A 16,219-nucleotide genomic window follows, 5' to 3' on the forward strand; every position below is an offset into this window, starting at 1 on the left:
TCCTAGGGGGATAGATTGGTAGGAAAAGACCATCGCTCATCCCTGACCGCCACTCATAAGGAAGACAATCAATAAATAAATCATGCTCCGACTTCGTTACATAAAGGTTCACCATACGTGCATGCTACGGGAATCACCTACCTCAACACAAGTATTTCTACTAATCCACAACTACCCACTAGCATGACTCTAATATCACCATCTTTATATCGCAAAACTATTGCACGGAATCAAACATATCATATTCAGTGATCTACAAGTTTTATGTAGGATTTTATGACTAACCATGTGAATGACCAATTCCTGTCATCTCTCTAAATAGATATAAGTGAAGCAAGAGAGTTTAATTATTTCTACAAAAGATATGCCCACCCTCTAACAAATATAAGTGAAGCAAAAGAGCATTCTACAAATGGCGGTTTTCTATGTAAAGAGAAACAGGCAATCCAAACTTCAAATGATATAAGTGAAGCACATGAAGCATTCTATAAAGCCATACTCAAAAGATATAAGTGAAGTGCAATGAGCATTCTATAAATCAACCAAGGATTCTCTCATACCAGCATGGTGCATAAAAGAAAAATGAAAACTAAATGCAAAAGACGCTCCAAGTTTGCACATATCGCATGAACGAAACGAATCCGAAAACATACCGATACTTGTTGAAGAAAGAGGGGATGCCTTCCGGGGCATCCCCAAGCTTAGATGCTTGAGTCTCCTTGAATATTTACTTGGGGTGCCTCGGGAATCCCCAAGCTTGAGCTCTTGCCTCTCTTCCTTCTTCTCACATCAAGACCTTCTCGATCATCGAACACTTCATCCACACAAAACTTTAACAGAAAACTCGGTAACATCCGTTAGTATAATGAAGCAAATCACTACTCCAAGTACTGTTGCAAACCAATTCATATTTTGTTTTTGCATTGTGTCTACTGTAATATAACTTTTTCATGGCTAAATCCACTGATATGAATCGATAGTTTCATCAAAACAAGCAAACTATGCATCAAAAAGAGAATCTGTCTAAAACAGAACAGTCTGTAATAATCTGAAAATTCACCATACTTATGATACTTTAACAATTCTAAAAAAATTAGGGAAAATAAACAATTTGTATAGGAAGACAGTACAAAAAGAATCATAACCATTTGACATTCCATCTAAAAATGTAAAATCGCGCACTACAGCCAAAGTTTCTGTCCTGCACCGTACAAACCATCAAGCAAATGTAAACATCCTAAAGGCAAACCTTGGCATATTATTTTTATAATACAATGGAATTATACAAGGGGATACTTATTTTTATTGAAAAGTTTCTGTAAGCAAGATTCACAAAGTTTCCATGAGCATGAACAAAGTTCAAGGCTAGCTCCCACTTCAACAATGCTTGTCTTTCTCACTTCCGCTTTCCTTTTTGAAAAAGTTTTGGCTTCCCCTCTTTCTTTTTGTTGTTTTTAAACTATATGAAAGCACTCAACAGAAATAAATGACTCTCTAAAACTTCCGGGTTGTCTCCCTGGCAGCGCTTTCTTTAAAGCCATTAAGCTAGGCATGTAGTGCTCAAGTAATGAATCCACCCGGATCCCAAGGTATATCAAAGCCAATTTTAATTAACAATGATTTATAATTTAGTGGTGAGCACAAGGTAACATATATCATGTAATGACGAAGTCTAACTCTCTTCCTATGCATCGGCATGTCATAAAAGAACAATTCATGCACACAAAGTAAAGGCCAATGCATAGTATAAATAGTTTCTTGCAATTTTATCATATTGGAAACATAGAGAGGTGGAGATATAGTTCCTCTCTCATAATAATTGCAAGTAGGAGCAGCAAGCACATCCATATTATATTCATCAAAATCATCACGTGCAATGGTAAAAGGCAACCCATCAATATATTCCTTAATAAGAGCAAACTTCTCCGATATAGTGTAGTTTGGAGAATTAAAAAAGATAATAGGACTATCATGGGTGGGTGTAATAGCAACAATCTCATGTTTAACATAAGGAACTATAGCAAGTTCATCTCCATAAGCATAATTCATATTGGCATCTTGGCCACAAGCATAGCAAGCATCATCAAAAAGGGATATTTCAAGAGAATCAATGGGATCATAACAATCATCATAGCAATCATCCTTCGGTAAGCACGAAGGGAAATTAAACAATGTATGAGTTGAAGAGTTACTCTCATTAGAAGGTGGGCACGGGTAGCTAATCCGCTCTTCCTCCTTTTGTTCTTCGCTCTCCTCCTCATCTTTTTCATCCAATGAGCTCACAGTTTCATCAATTTCTTCTTCCATAGACTCCTGCAAAATATTAGTCTCTTCTTGGACAGCGGAGACTTTCTCAATAAGCGCATTAATATAGGAATTATATTCATAATTATCATAGCAATATTTTAAGATAGCTAAATTTTCAGGCCTATAAACATCATCATCATAAGCTTCATGCTTTTCAAACAAAGATTCAATTTCATAAGCACCCTTAAAAGCAACAAATTCTTCTATTTGTTCCACATCATAGTAATCATATATACCATTAGCATAAGAAGCTAAGGTTTCATTATCATTAAATTCACATGAAAAGGGAAGGTGTGGAGCCTTCACCTTAGAGCAACAACTATAATCATATCTCAAGCATAGTTGCCTAGCATACCAATTCAATATATGAATTTGATCCCATAATAGTTTCCCTTTTGTGTCAAGAGGTAATACCTAAAAAATTCATGTTGATCCAACGTTACTCCCATTACATAATTGAATGGGGTTTTCTCAGGATTATTAAAGTAGTACATAATATTTTTCACATAACCAGCATCGAGGGTTTTAGGAGGTTCCCCATCTCCATCAGTAGCAAGTACACCTAATTTTTTTGGTATTTCGTGTTCCATATCCATAACTAAAGATAAAGAACAACTAAGAACAGCAAGTAAAAATTACTTAGTGATAAAGCAAACAAGCACACACGAGAATATTCACCCCACGCTATTGCTCCCCGTCCACGGCGCCAGAAAAAGGTCTTGATAACCCACAAGTATAGGGGATCGCAACGATTTTCGATAAGTAAGAGTGTCGAACCCAACGAGGAGCTAAAGGTAGAACAAATATTCCCTCAAGTTCTATCGACCACCGATACAACTCTACGCACGCTTGACGTTCGCTTTACCTAGAACAAGTATGAAACTAGAAGTACTTTGTAGGTGTTGTTGGATAGGTTTGCAAGATAATAAAGAGTACGTAAATAAAAAGTAGGGGCTGTTTAGATAAAGAAACAATAAAGTAAATATAGCGAGTGTGGAAATGTGGTGGTAGGAGTTGTGAAATTGCCCCTAAGCAATTGACTACTTTACTACACCGATAGCAAGTATTATGTGGGAGAGGCCACTGCTAGCATGTCATCCCTGACTTGGAATTCTATGCACTTATGATTGGAACTATTAGCAAGCATCCGCAACTACTAATGTTCATTAAGGTAAAACTCAACCATAGCATTAAGGTATATTGGTCCCCCTTCAATCCCGTATGCATCAATTTCTATGCTAGGTTGAAGCTTCTGTCACTCTTGCCCTCCAATACATAGCCCTATACACATACAACTAACCCTAGGGTGTGATTCACGCGCGCAATAATATGATGTGCACCAAAGGACAGCAACATAACCACAAGGAAATTAAATCAATCATAGCAATTCATCAACCACCAATAGGACAACGAAAATCTACTCAGACATCATAGGATGGCGACACATCATTGGATAATAGTATGAAGCATAAAGCACCATGTTCAAGTAGAGGGTACAGCGGGTTGCGGGAGAGTGGACCGCTGTAGATAGAGGGGGGAAGGTGATGGAGCTGTTGGTGAAGATGGCGGAGGTGTTGGTGTAGATCGCGGTGATGATGATGGCCCTGGGTGGCACTCCGGTGCCACCGGAAGCGAGGGGGAGAGAGCCCCCCTCCTTCTTCTTCTTCCTTGACCTCCTCCCTAGATGGGAGAAGGGTTTCCCCTCTGGTCCATGGCCTCGATGGCACAAAGATTGGATCTGTCTCTTTGTCTCTCTTTGTTTCCGCGTTCTCAGATTCTTCCCTTTCACCATTTCTTATATTCCCGGATATCCGTAACTCCGATTGGGCTGAAATTTTAACACGATCTCTCTCCGGATATTAGCTTTCTTGCGGCGAAATAAGGGCATCAACCGACTTACGGGTGGCCCACGGGGGTCAGGGGCGCACCCCCTGCCTTGTGGCCACCTCGGGCACCGTCTCACGTGGATTTTTCTTCCCAAAACTCATATATATTCCAAAAAATCTCCGTCAGTTTTTATCCCATTTGGACTCCGTTTGATATGGATATTCTGCGAAACAAAAAACATGCAACAAACAGGAACTGGCACTGGGCACTGGATCAATATGTTAGTCCCAAAAATAGTATAAAAAGTTGCCAAAAGTATATGGAAGTTGTTGAATATTGGCATAGAACAATCAAAAATTATAGATACGATGGAGACGTATCAGACTCTAACTTGCATGACTTGAATGGAACTAACCCGGACTGATGTTGTTTTCAGCAGAATTGCCATGGTGTTATTTTTGTGCAGAAATAAAAGTTCTCAGAATGAAATGAAAATCAACGGAGATTATTTTTGGAATACATAAAAAATACTGGAAGAAAGGTCCACGTCAGGGGATCCACACCCTGTCCACGAGGGTGGGGGCGCGCCTACCCCCTGGTCATGCCCCCCTGCCTCGTGGGCCCCCTAACGCTCCGCCGACCTCAACTCCAACTCCATATATTCGTGTTTGTTGAGAAAACATTCAGAGAGAAGGATTCATCGCGTTTTACGATACGGAGCCGCTGCCAAGCCCTAAACTCTCTCGGGAGGGCTGATCTGGAGTCCGTTCGAGGCTCCGAAGAGGGGAATCCGTCGCCATCGTCATCATCAACTTTCCTCCATCACCAATTTCATGATGCTCACTGTTGTGTGCGAGTAATTCTGTCGTAGGCTTGCTAGACGGTGATGGGTTGGATGAGATTTATCACGTAATCGAGTTAGTTTTGTTAGGGTTTGATCCCTAGTATCCACTATGTTCTGAGATTGATGTTGCTATGACTTTGCTATGCTTAATGCTTGTCACTAGGGCCCGAGTGCCATGATTTCAGATCTGAACCTATTATGTTTTCATGAATATATGTGAGTCCTTAATCATATCTTGCAAGTCTATAGTCACCTATTATGTGTTATGATCCGTTAACCCCGAAGTGACAATAATCGGGACCATCACCGGTGATGACCGTAGTTTGAGGAGTTCATGTATTCACTATCTGTTAATGCTTTGGTCTGGTACTCTGTTAAAAGGAGGCCTTAATATCCCTTAGTTTCCAATAGGACCCCACTGCCACGGGAGGTAAGACAAAAGATGTCATGCAAGTTCTTTTCCATAAGCATGTATGACTATATTCGGAATACATGCCTACATTACATTGATGAACTGGAGCTAGTTCTGTGTCACCCTGTGTTATAACTGTTGCATGATCGGTCGCATCCGACATAATTCTCCATCACCGATCCAATGCCTACAAGCTTTTCATACATTGTTCTTCGCTTATTTACTTTTCCATTGCTATTGTTACAATCACTACAAACCCCAAAAATATTACTTTTGCTACCGTTACCATTATTATCATATTATTTGCTACTAAATACCTTGCTGCAGATATTAAGTTTCCAGGTGTGGTTGAATTGACAACTCAGCTGCTAATACTTGAGAATATTCTTTGGCTCCCCTTGTGTCGAATCGATAAATTTGGGTTGGATACTCTACCCTCGAAAACTGTTGCGATCCCCTATACTTGTGGGTTATCAAGACTATTTTTTGGCGCCGTTGCCAGGGAGCATAGCTCTATTCTTTGAAGTCACTTGGGATTTATATCTTCGTATCATTATGAAGAACTTGAAAGATCAAAGAACCAAGATTTTTCCCTCAACTACGAGGGGAGGTAAGGAACTGCCATCTAGCTCTGCACTTGATTCACCTTCTGTTTTGAGTAAACTTGCGACACCTACTCATGCTATTCATTCCGATAGGTCGCATGTTATTGATGATGCCACTTCTGCTTTGCATGATGCTTATGATGAAACTACTTCTATGCTTGATAATACTGTGCCACTAGGTGAATTTCTTGATGAAAAACTTGCTAGGGCTAGAGAGAATGAAATTATTGAAACTGATAATATTGATGAAAGTGATGATGAAGATTCTCCCCTTAGATATGAATTGCCTGTTGTTCCTGAGGGTTATGTTATGGATGCAGAAACTAGTAGAGACTTCTTAGCTTGCAATGATAGATCTGATCTTAAGAAATTATTAGCTAAGCTTAAAGAAAAGTCTTTGAATGCTAGAATGAAATATGACCCTGCTTCTGCTACTTCACCTATCTTTATTACTGATAAGGATTATGATTTCTCTGTCGATCCTGAGTTAATTACTTTGGTTGAATCTGATCCTTTTTATGGCTATGAATCTGAAACTGGTGTGGCATATCTTACTAAATTAAATGATATAGCCACCCTATTTACTCATGATGAGAAAACTCGCTATTACTTTATCCTTAAGTTGTTTCCGTTCTCATTAAAGGGTGATGCTAAGACATGGTTTAATTCTCTTGATCCTGGTTGTGTGCGTAGTCCCCAGGATATGATTTATTACTTCTCTGCTAAATATTTCCCCGCTCACAAAAAAGAAGCTGCTTTAAGGGAAATATATAATTTTGTGCAAATCGAAGAAGAGAGTCTCCCACAAGATTGGGGGAGGCTTCTCCGATTACTTAATGCTTTGCCTGATCATCCTCTCAAGAAAAATGAAATACTTGATATCTTTTATAATGGACTAACCGATGCTTCCAGAGGCCACCTGGATAGTTGTGTTGGTTGTGTTTTCAGGGAAAGAACTGTTGATCAAGCTGAATTGTTATTGGATAATATGTTGACTAATGACAATAATTGGACACTTCCTGAACCAACTCCTAAGCCAACTTCGAAGAAAAGGGGTATTCTATTCCTCAGTCCTGAAGATATGCAAGAGGCGAAGAAATCTATGAAAGAAAAGGGTATTAAAACTGAAGATGTAAAGAATTTACCACCTATTGAAGAAATACATGGTCTTAATTTGCCGCCTGTTTAAGAAACACATGGTCTGGATAACCCGACACAAGTAGTAAAGGTAAATTCTCTCTATAGATTTGATAAGTGTGAAATCCCATTTACTAAGTTTGCTAGCCCATGCTTAGATGAGTTTGATGACTTTATGGTTAAACAAGAAAACTTCAATGCTTATGTTGGTAGATAATTGAAACACAATGCTGATATGCTTGAACACTTGGGTGATTATATGGCTAATGTTAAAGGTGAACTTAAACTTATTAGTAAACATGTTTCTATGGTTACAACTCAAGTAGAATAAGTACTTAAATCTAAGAATGATTTGCTCAATGAATTAAATAATAAGAACAATGATAATATTGTTAGGGTTATGACTAGAGGTGGTAAAATGACTCAGGAACCTTTGTATTCTGAGGGCCATCCTAAGAGGATTGAGCAATATTCTCAGAGAATTAATATTGATGCACCTAGTCCTTCTAAAAGGAAGAAAAAGAAAAATGATAGGACTTTGCATGCTTCTAGTGAACCTGTTATTGACACACCTGAGAATCCCAATGATATTTCTATTTCTGATGCTGAAACACAATCTGGTAATGAACATGAACCTAGTGATAATGTTAATGATGATGTTCATGTTGATGCTCAACCTAGCAATAATAATGATGTAGAAATTGAACCTGTTGTTGATCTTGATAACCCACAATCAAAAAATCAATGTTATGAAGAGAGACTTTGTTGCTAGGAAACACGGTAAAGAAAGAGAACCATGGGTTCAGAAACCCATGCCTTCTCCTCCTAAACCATCCAAGAAAAAGGATGATGAGGATTTTGAGCGCTTTGCTAAAATGATTAGACCTATATTTTTGCGTATGTGTTTGACTGATATGCTTAAAATGAATCCTTATGCTAAATATATGAAGGAAATTGTTACAAATAAAAGAAAGATACCGGAAGCTGAAATTTCCACCTTGCTTGCTAATTACACTTTTAAGGGTGGAATAACAAAGAAACTAGGAGATCCCGGAGTACCAACTATACCATGCTCCATTAAAAGAAACTATGTTAAAATTGCTTTATGTGATCTTGGAGCCGGTGTTAGTGTTATGCCTCTCTATTTATATCGTAGTCTTGATTTGAATAAGTTGACACCTACTGAAATATCTTTGCAAATGGCTGATAAATCAACTGCTATACATGTCGGTATTTGTGAGGATGTGCCTGTTGTGGTTGCAAATGTTACTATTTTAACGGACTTTGTTATTCTTAATATTCCCGAGGACGATAGTATGTCCATTATTATTGGAAGACCCTTCTTCAATACTACAGGGGTTGTTATTGATTGCACCAAAGGCAATGTCATTTTTCATGTTAATGGTAATGAGCATACGGTACACTTTCCGAGGAAACAACCTCAAGTCCACAGTATCAATTCTATTGGAAAATTTTCAACAATCACTATTGGAGGTTTTGAATTTACTCTTCCTACTGTCAAGAAGAAATATGATATTCTTATTGTTGGGGACATGCATATCCCCGTTGAGGTAACCTAGTGTTATTCGAAAATTCTTCGATTTCATGTTATTCGAAATGAGTTTGTTAACAAGACCTGATCAACCTTGTTAGTGGATTCCTTTTGATGAACATGATATGGATAAATTTAGAAAACACAACTCTCTGTACCCTGTTTTTACTTTCTGTTATTTCTATTAAATAAAGCAAAAATAGTATTTTTCTGTCTGTTTTCTGAATTATCCAAGAAATAAAAAATACCCCGAAAATAAAAGTTCTCCAAATGCCCTGAAATTTAAATATGATTTTTTCTAGAATATTTGAGAATATCTGGCACTGAAAACACAATAGGGGGGCAGCCACGTGCCCACGATGGTGGAGGGCACGCCCCCTGCCTCGTGGACCTCACGTGGGTCCCCTCCACTTATTCCAGCCACCACACACTCCTTCTTCCTCCCAAAAAAAATCACTAGCCAGCTCAAACCCGAGTTCTTGTTCATCTTGCTGCCATTTTCGATCTCCTTGCTCAAAGCTCCTCTCACAAAACTGCTTTAGGGGATTGTTCTTTGGTATGTGACTCCTCCAATGGTACAATTAGTTTTTGTTCTAGTGCTTTATTCATTGCAAATTTTGCTGCTTAGGTGACCCTGTTCTTGAGCTTGCAAGTCAAATTTATATGGTCAAAAGTAGTTTTAATGCATGATATAGCCTCTAGGCACTTGTAGGAGTAGTTGCTATCAATTTTGTTGAGTTTGGTTCACTTTTATTTTAAGTTCCTAAAAGTTTCAGAAATTTTCAGAAAAAGATGAAGAGATTTTTGAAGGGCTCATCGAGCCGAAGCTCGAAGGGTAAGCAAAGTGAAGAGAACAAGAAGCCCAAATATAATCTTCCTCGTACTACGGAGGTTCGGCCATGTGAATGGCCTTGTGATGAGTTCTTGAAAGAGGTCGGGATTTATGAAGATTTTTATTATTTGGCTGAGAATGCAAGCCTCACTGCCTTCCTCCATGACCGGCGCGAACAATATATCTTACTCACCAATATCTTTGTGCAAAACTATCATTTCCATGCTAGAAGCTCACCACCTTCATTGGAATTTTATTTATATGATGAGCATAAGGAAATGTCACTTCGTGATTTTTGTTGGATTTGTTTGATACCTTTTGAGGGCAGCATAGAGGAACCACCTCGTAATGATATGGAGGGATTTATTGATATGATTGTTGTGGGGGAAACGAGGAAAGTTTCCGATGCAAGAATCACTAGCATACATTTCCCTGTTCTACGTTACTTTGCAATATTTGCTAGTAGATGCTTAATTTGTCGCGGGAACTCTGGGAACCTTAGTGCTCCTGATGTTGTTATTTTGCGCCATGCCTTGTTTCAAGATACTACTTTCAGTTTAGGTGCTATTGTTGCTAAACGGTTAAATCCGAACCATACTAAGGGCCCCGTCCTTGGAGGCATTTTTGCCTCGCGCCTAGCTGCACACTTTAACATACGTATCAGGCATTATGAGAAAGAGGAAAAGTTGCTGCCTAATATTTTTCTAGATTATAAGAGCATGGTAGCACATGATTTTATTGTTAAGAATAAGAAGAAGATGCTTAACTATAGACTGATTTTTGGTAAGAATAACTTTGAGACTATTACCTTGTCTGCTCCCTCTTTGTTTAACATATTTTCAGGCAAGTACCTTCTTTTACCGGAGGACGTTTATGCATATTGGAGTGTGACACCAGCTCCAGAGCCTGAGCCGGAACCACCCCAGGACCCTTATCGATAGTTAGTTTATCAGTGGAATCCTAAGGAGATTGCCAACCAGTGGCACCTAGAGGACACTCCTTACACCGGAGAGGGCCACTTTGACCCATGGGCATAGACCAACTTAGGCCAAAAGCCTAAGCTTGGGGGAGTACATATTTCTCACCGACATTACATTCATGTTCACACACTCATTCCAGTTGTCGGTGCTCATACTTTTTCATTGTATCATCCATGCTAGTTTATTTTATTTTTACGCTTTCTTCTTGTGTGTTTGAAAAACCTTAATAAAAACCAAAAAATTAGTTGTAGCTTTTAGTTAGTTTACTTTCCATGCTGTAGTAGTATAAATTAAAAATAAAACCCAAATATATTTCTCGTTCTTCTTTTGCTTGTTGGGAACTTTCCCGTGTAAATAGTTTTGTTTATTTTCTTTCCTTTGGGGGTCGAGAGGAGAATACCATGATGAAAATGTTGAGTGGCTCTCATATGCATTAGTGTTGATCTAACAAAGAGCCCATATTGCCTTGTCTTCTCTCTTGAATTGAATGCTTGCAAATTCCAGCTTAGTCCAATGCACGTGCACTATTATTATTATCCACACTATTCGGTCGTGCAAGTGAAAGGCAATAATGATGATTATATGATGAACTTATTGAGATGAGAAAAGCTATTATGAACTCGACCTCTCTTGTTTTTGCAAATATGATTAGTTCATCGTTCCTGATTCAGCCTATTATGAAAGAAACATATTTGCAATGACAATTAGAGATTGTAGTTGCTTATGCCATGCTTAATTGGCTAGGAGCTTATAATGGTTTACCTTGTGTGCCAACATGCTATTAAAATGGTTGTGATGTGGTATGATGGGGTGGTATCCTCCTTTGAAGGATTCGAGTGGCTTGACTTGGCACATGTTCACGCATGTAGTTGAAACAAAATCAACATAGCCTCTACGATATTTATGTTCATGGTGCATTATATCCTACTCATGCTTGCATTCGGTGTCGATTAATTTTAATGTATGTTGATGACTGTTGTCGCTCTCTAGTTGGTCACTTCCTAGTCTTTTTCTAGCCTTCACTTGTACTAAGCGGGAATACTGCTTGTGCATCCAATTCCATAAACCCCAAAGTTATTCCATATGAGACCACCATACCTACCTATATACGGTATCTACCTGCCGTTCCAAGTAAATTTGTATGTGCCAAACTCTAAGCCTTCAAATAAACATTCTGTTTTGTATGCTCGAATAGCTCATGCATCAACTAGATTTGTCTGTATCCTCCATGCTAGGCGGGTTATTCTCAAGAGGAGTGGACTCCGCTCCTCATTCACGAGAAAATAGCTGGTCACAGGGATGCCCAATCCCATGCTCAAAGCAAATCAAAATAACTGCAAACAAAACTCCCCCAGGATTGTTGTTAGTTGGAGGCACCCATTGTTTCGGGAAAGCCATGGATTGATGCTTGTTGGCGGTGGGGGAGTATAAACTTTACCATTCTGCTTGGGAACCGCCTATAATGTGTGTAGCATGGAAGATATTGAGATCTCTCAGTTGTTATGTTGATAATGAAAGTATACCGCTCAAAATATTATTCATATCTATTTCAAAACCGAGATCTGGCACCTCTACAAATCCCTGCTTCCCTCTGCTAAGGGCCTATCCATTTATTTTTATGTTGAGTCATCACCCTCTTATTAAAAAGCACCAGTTGGAGAGTACCGCTGTCATTTGCATCCATTACTGTTAGTTTACATTGAGTGTGACTGGATCTCTTTTACCATGAATTACAATGTCTAGTCAGTCCTTGATGTTTAAAGGTGCTCTGCATTTATGTTTTATGGTCTCAGAAATGGCTAGCGAGATACCATCTTATTATATCATATCATGATTGTTTTGAGAAAGTGTTGTCATCTGAGATTTGTTATTATTGCTCGCTAGCTGATTATGCCATTGGTATGAGTAAACATGAGACCTAAATGTTATTGTGAATATGGTTAGTTCATAATCTTTGCTGAAAACATGAGTGCTGGCTTTACATATTTACAACAACAAGAGCAAACAGAGTTTGTAAAAGTTTTTCTTTATCACTTTTAGTTTATCAACTAAATTGCTTGAGAACAAGCAAAGGTTTAAGCTTGGGGGAGTTGATATGTCTCTGTCGTATCTACTTTTCCAAACACTTTTGCCCTTGTTTTGGACTCTAACTTGCATGATTTGAATGGAACTAACCCGGACTGATGTTGTCTTCAGCAGAATTGCCATGGTGTTATTTTTGTGCAGAAATAAAAGTTCTCGGAATGACCTGAAAATCAACGGAGAATATTTTTGGAATATATAAAAAATACAGGAAGAAAGATCCACGTCAGGGGGCCCACACCCTGTCCACGAGGGTGGGGCGTGCCTACCCCCCTAGGCGTGCTCGCCTGCCTCGTGGGCCTCCTGACGCTCCACCGACCTCAACTCCAACTCCATATATTCGTGTTCGGGGAGAAAAAAATCAGAGAGAAGGATTCATCGCGTTTTACGATACGGAGCCGCCGCCAAGCCCTAAACTCTCTTGGGAGGGCTGATCTGCAGTCCGTTCGGGGCTCCGGAGAGGGAAATCCTTCGCCATCGTCATCATCAACCTTCCTCCATCACCAATTTCATGATGCCCCACCACCGTGCGTGAGTAATTCCATCGTAGGCTCGCTAGACGGTGATGGGTTGGATGAGATTTATCATGTAATAGAGTTAGTACTGTTAGGGTTTGATCCCTAGTATCCACTATGTTCTGAGATTGATGTTGCTATGACTTTGCTATGCTTAATGCTTGTCACTAGGGCCCGAGTGCCATGATTTCAGATCTAAACCTATTATGTTTTCATGAATATATGTGAGTTCTTGATCATATCTTGCAAGTCTATAGTCACCTATTATGTGTTAAGATCCCTTAACCCTGAAGTGACAATAACCGGGACCATTACCGGTGATGACCGTAGTTTGAGGAGTTCATGTATTCACTATGTGTTAATGCTTTGGTCCGGTACTCTATTAAAAGGAGGCCTTAATATCCCTTAGTTTCCAATAGGACCCCGCTGCCACGGGAGGGTAGGACAAAAGATGTCATGCAAGTTCTTTTCCATAAGCACGTATGACTATATTCGGAATACATGGCTACATTACATTGATGAACTGGAGCTAGTTCTGTGTCGCCCTTTGTTATAACTGTTGCATGATCGATCGCATCCGACATAATTCTCCATGACCGATCCAATGCCTACGAGCTTTTCATATATTGTTCTTCGCTTATTTTCTTTTCCGTTGCTATTGTTACAATCACTACAAAACCCAAAAATATTACTTTTGCTACCGTTACCATTATTATCATATTACTTTGCTACTAAATACCTTGCTGCAGATATTAAGTTTCCAGGTGTGGTTGAATTGACAACTCAGCTGCTAATACTTGAGAATATTCTTTGGCTCCCCTTGTGTCGAATCAATAAATTTGGGTTGAATACTCTACCCTCGAAAACTGTTGCGATCCCCTATACTTGTGGGTTATCAACAGCCTGCCATGTTTTGGGTCAAATTGAGGCCCATACCAGATCAGGCCCATTCACAGCCTGCCATATTTTGGGCCAAATTATGACCCATATCAGATCAGGCCCGTCAACAGGCCACTGTTCTTTTGGGCCCATTCTAAGACAGGTTTGTATTTCACCCTGTTAAATGCCCGTTTACCAGTTTGGCCCGATAATAGTTTCGGCCTGTTGGCGGCCCGTGGTGCATCTGGGATGTTGTCGGCCTGGTTTATCTTTAGGCCATTTAACAGCCCATGCAGAAATTTGGCTATTTCTTGTCCAAAGTAACTTTAGGCCTCTTAACGGCCCGTAGTCTTCGTGGATAAATTTCAACCCAACTGGCATATCGGCCTGTTAATGGCCCGTGTAGCAATTAGGCCTAATTACAGCCCGGGTTGAATCTGGCCTGCTTATAGCCCATCTGATAATGGCCCGTGACACTTTTAGGCCTATGGCACGTGTACATACCGGCCTGCTTAAAGCCCATAATTTTATTGGGCCAAACAGGCCCGAGATATATTCTGGGTTGTTAAGTGCTCGTCCAATTTGGGCCAAACATGGACCTTAGGCAGTTTCGGCCTGTATTGTCCCGTGAATTTTTCGGCTCAACACTAGCCCAATCTAGGTTTTAGCCTGTTAAAAGCCCATGGTATTCTTTGGCCCAGCTGGCCAGAACTTTACTCGGCCTTTTAAAGGCGGGAAACAACTATAGGTTTAACCCGGCTAATGGCCCAAGATGATTATAGGCCCGCGTTTTGGCCCATATGAGTAACGGGCCGGCCTGAAGAACCTTCCGGCCTAAATTACAGCATATAGACCAAGAATAAACCTAGGCTATACAATAAAAAATTACAGCATATTACATCCCCTCGGCATTGAAGTTCGCCGCCAGTGATAATAAAGGGCAACAAGATAGCAGATTACATAAACTGGGCAGGTCGCCACCAGTGGAAGTTAACAGGCGGACAAAATAATAGACAGAACCAACAGCACTTCAACATACTTCAAGAAAGGTTAGCCCGGCCCGGGAGCTGCAGCGCAAGCAGCTTAGCAACCTGATGAGACTGTGCTTCTTTGGCGCTCATATCCACCAACTTAAGCTGCATAGCATCAATAAACATCATGTGCTTAGGGATAATCTTGCATAGAGCTTGGAATTACAGTTGTATTTGAGCGGAAGCATGTATTTCTGCTAGAATTTTAGACTGAAGAAGTCGAACAGATTCAAGCGGCGACTTCATCGAGCTTGTGTCACTGAGTAAGTTTGACACTACATCAATATGTGACTTCGTGGTTGTATCCCTACCCTCAATATGTGTTGCCTTCTCCTCTAGAATATGTGTTAGAGGGACAAACAATGGGTTCATCTCACTATCATTGCAGCAGTTCTTCCTAGCAGCAGTGTTGTCACCCTGAAAGAGAAACAAGTAGGTAGATAACAGGTTTTGCACGTATAAGCATCAACGCTGTCAATTCATCTCATTTCTTGGTCAGAAATAAAGAGACACTGTTTAAAATAGCATTAACATAATAGGCATTGTTCATAGTTAAGACGACGGGAAATGGCATTGTGCAGGAGCGGCCAGCTTCACCAGACCACTGGATTACAGATCAAGAACACAAGCATAGATGTAGTTCTAAACAACGTATAAGCATGAATGGTGAGTGTAATGCCAATTTATACCATTTCAGATTGGTAAATAAAGAGACACAGTTTAAATAACATTAATATAATATGGCATTGTTCATAGTTCAGACATAGTAGGATATGACATTGTGTTGTTGTTGGTAGTCTCACCACACCACTAGATTACAGATCAAGAACACAAGCATACACATAGTGCTAAAGAAGATAACTTTCTATGTTTAGTTTAATTTACATGGTACGAATAAGGAACTAGATTGTACAACTAAAGACTGAAATTGAGAAGGACAAACTTATGTTTATGTACTTCTACTTTATAAACTTTGAAGAAGCAATTTGATGCAAATTACAGAAATAAACAGCATTTGCACTCATAGCTATCCAAATATACACAAAAAAGTTTGAAGGCTCAAGGAGGACAAACTTACATTAGTAGTGAAGACATGCTCTATAAAGGCCTTGTCCATATTGATGGGGGGGGGGCAATTCAAGAAGTTTACCGCACACTCTTCTTCAATAGTATTGTCTTTATTCTACATTTGTGAAGAGTAAATATAGATGTGAAA

This window comes from Triticum dicoccoides, chromosome 6A, assembly GCF_002162155.2.
Source record: "Triticum dicoccoides isolate Atlit2015 ecotype Zavitan chromosome 6A, WEW_v2.0, whole genome shotgun sequence".
In the NCBI taxonomy this organism is placed as follows: Eukaryota; Viridiplantae; Streptophyta; class Magnoliopsida; order Poales; family Poaceae; genus Triticum; species Triticum dicoccoides.